At 33.1% G+C, this 3,881-nt stretch overlaps 1 pseudogene; it reads left to right on the top strand.

Moving 5' to 3' along the window:
* On the top strand, window positions 3,135-3,646 carry LOC107607280 (annotated as a pseudogene).

Raw genomic sequence — 3,881 nt, 5'->3', positions numbered from 1 at the left:
TTCATGGTTAGTATGTTTTCTAGTTCTTATTTTGTTGTTAGTTTGCTGTAGTTTAAAATGTTAATTGTTCTTGTTATTTTGATTTTCAGTTTTAATTGATCTTATTAACTTGTTAATTTGATAAATTATTGTTTTGGTGTTGTTCTCTACCTTTTTATTGTTATATTGTGTTTTGATATGGTTGATTTAATAAATTATTCATTGAGTGAAAGATGAAAACTTGCCATGGTAAAATTACTCCTGCCATGTTAAAACTGCTCCTATTGGTTTAGTATGGCTCAATCCATGCTTCCAAAGAGATTCTACCACCATGCTTGGACCTTGTCTCTAAGGTTGGTCCTGTGATGATTAAGGATGTAAATCTTGTAACCCACTTTAGGAATTAACTTTTTAGTTTCTTTTTGAAATTGGGTATGGAAATTTTGTTTGTTGATCCTAGTAATTTTGTTTGTTGATGTGTGAATATATTCTTTCATATTCCTCACTAAGTCGTAGTGATCTGTATGCCTTTGATCCCATAGCCTTTGTATTGTTGCATATTGGTAGATAGAAGGTATCAAATTTTGTGACATATCTATTATGTTGCTGATTTAGAAAATTGGTCGCTTTATTATATTCCCTAGAAACAGTACAACTATACAACTACTAAACCTATAAACCAGCCAACATATTTAAGGATATCCTTCAGTGGTGCCATTGTGAGAATGGTTGAATTCTTATCTTCATCTCCAAAATCTTGTTCGGATTCATATTGTTCATCCATCATATTTTGGTCACATACTAACTCTTCTTGTTGGTTAATGTCATCATCCTTATAGTATTGCTCATCCATCTCATTGTCCGTAAATATACCTGACTCCTTCAAAATTTACCCATAAAAAAAATTGTTAGTACACTTTCTATAACACTAAAATCATTTTTACTTATCATTTAAAAAAAATCACTTGAGTTAAACATATTAAAAAAATAAAAAACTAAAATTGTTCTTTATCTGTGTTCAGAAATCCTCTCGTTCATGCCTCTGAAGGTTTCAGTATTCTTCATCTTCTTCTCTCCTCTTCCTATCCTCTCTCTATCTCTCTCTGATCGATCTCTCTCATCTATCTCACTATGCGTCGCACGCAAGATCTCTCCCTCTCTCCTCTCTTGTCTCACAATCGAGGTCATCATCGCCTTCCTCCTGGTTCCAAAGAGCTTGCCTTCCTCCTGGTTCCGTCTTCCTCGCTGTCTTCTTTGCCGTCTTCCTCATTCTTCATCAGCTTCTTCCTTTCGGTAATTCCCTCTTATGATTTCTGTGATTTGAATTATTATAGCATTGGTGTAATTTTTGTAATTAGGGTAATTTGGTTTGATGTATGTGATTTGATATTAGTTGTTGTTAATTTTGACGAATTGTTTAATTCTTAATGGATGCAGCGCTTTGAGATAGTTAATGGTGTCATTGAAGTTGAAGGAATAGCAGAGGAGAAAACTGCAGGTGCTGAAGAGGATGAAGGTACTAATTACAAGATCACACCTTTTCTTTAAATAACATTTCAATTCATTCACTGATAAAATTTTGATTTGGTTTTGTAGAAAAAGGAGTACTTGCTTTTTGGCTCAATGCAATAAAAAACAATGAAGTGTTAGCTGAAGAGGTTAGTTGGTTCTATCAATAGTAACTCCCCCCTTTTTTAAATGTGTATTTTATGTCTTGCAAGTTAGTTACATGTGCAGTTTTCTGCTGTTCTCCTATTCTTATGTTTAACAAAATAAAAAATTTGCAAACTGCATTCTTTTACCTCGACTGAACAAGAGAAAAATTTTGCTTAGCAAATGCAGCCAAATAGTGGGAATTCTTGCAAGGGTGTTTTAATAGTAATCTAGTTTAAATTGCTTTTGTAATTCTAATTGTTTAATAAGAGTAATTAACTGTTGGAATCTCTGTATAAGATCTTGGTTAGCAGCTTGAATCCCAAATAAACTACAACAGCAGATAGATACATCAATCTATGGATCAGAAACTACAGTAACTCATAACATTAAGATGGAATTGAAACCTACAAATTATAAGATGGAAGATTACATTTACCTGAAAGAACTATTTTAGAGTGTTGTCAGCTTCACAGGGAAAAACACCTTTTAGTAGCTTCCATATTAGATAAAAGATCTTTAATGTCTGCCTCTATTCTCCTTTTCATGTTGAAATACTCCAGATGTGCTCGTTCTAATGCTTGAAGTTCTTCGAGTTTCTGCCTATGCATTTCCTCTGTCTCACCCAGTCGCAGCTTTGCAATTCGCTGAGTATACTCTTCATCAATTTTTCCACTCTTTGCAAGGGCAATACGTTTCAACCCTTCAGCTTTTCTTCTTGCATCATCAACACGTGATTGAAATATTTTAGCCTCTACTTGTTTGATTTTAACTACACTCTCCAACTCATGAAAATAGAAGTCTTTTGGGACAATACTCATTTGCAGCTCAGGTGCCAGAGTCCTTTTATCATCTGGATCAAAGCTGGTAAGGATGTTTGCTAGCCTTTCTAACACAGGTTTCTTCTCCGAATAAGTAGATTTCAGCCAAAAAGCTTCCTGGCTTGGCCCAACTACCCCTTTGATTTCCTTACTTAGTTCTTTCCCAGATAAGTTTGTAGCCATTGCTAATTTGGAAGAATCCCCATCTGAAATATGGACAACATGTAGGGTAAAAAGATGCAAACTCAATTTAGCTTAAAAGCACTAGGAATTTAAACATGAAAAAATAAAATCAAACTTAGGAAATAGCACAATCTGAGATCTGAAATAGTATGCTTTATAGGCAATTAGGCATGATACAAATACAAAAAATTGCAGTATTTGATATCTATCATTTGCTAACATAACTACATAAGTGCAAATGCTTTCAATATTGATGCTTTGATTTGAAGATTTCTACTTTGCTTCAGCATTATTGCTCTTTGCCTACTTGAAGATTGTTGATCTCCTTGCTTTATTTATATATAAATAATATATTTTGATTAGTTTTCTCCCCAGTTTATTGATTTTGATCCCCTTGTCTATTTTGATTTTGCATCTGGAATCAGGAATAAATATTTAAACTATTAGTCTCTAAAATTTGAACTATTTTAAACTATTAACTAATTTTGCAATAGGGTAATGGTCCAAGAGATTGAGATTTTAAAGATTGAAGTGAAGCCAAGATGGAGAAAAGGAACAAAGATAAAATTTGAGGGTAAGGGTGATGAGAAACCTGGATACTTCCCTGCTGGTATAGTGTTCATAATTGAAGAAAAGAAACACAATTTGTTTATAAGAGAAGGCAATAATGGCTTGGAAATATGTATTGAGATTCCTCTAGTAGATGCACTCACAAGGTGCTCTTTTCCAATTCCTATATTAGGAGGGGAGAAGTTGAATTTGTCATTTGAGAATACTGTTGTATACCCTGGATATATGAAGGTTATTAATGGTCAAGGCATGCCAACCCTTAAAAACGATGGGAAAAGAGGTAACCTCCATGTCAAGTTTCTAGTTGACTTCCCCAAAGAATTGAATAATGAACAATGGCAAGAAGCTTTTAGAATCTTAGAAAATTGTTGTTAATGATGATCATAGTTATACATTTGTATATTTTGTATGCAGATATGAATGCACTTGCTATCAGTTAAAGACACAAATTTTCTGTTAATGATAGATATACAATTCATGACTCAATGTTGGCATTGGATTATTTCTCCATAAGAAATAGCTGATAATTACATATATTTGTGTATATAGTACCTATAACCAGTTAACCACTATTTTATGAATATCTTACTTGACTATTTTATGAATATCTTACTTGACTTCGCTGTAAATTTCATTTTATTCTGCATTCAGCTCCTAAAATAAAAAGTTGGTAAA

Source organism: Arachis ipaensis, chromosome B07, assembly GCF_000816755.2.
Source record: "Arachis ipaensis cultivar K30076 chromosome B07, Araip1.1, whole genome shotgun sequence".
Taxonomy (NCBI): Eukaryota; Viridiplantae; Streptophyta; class Magnoliopsida; order Fabales; family Fabaceae; genus Arachis; species Arachis ipaensis.
The sequence above is the reverse complement of the archived record's forward strand: the minus strand, read 5'-3'. Positions and strand labels throughout refer to the sequence as shown.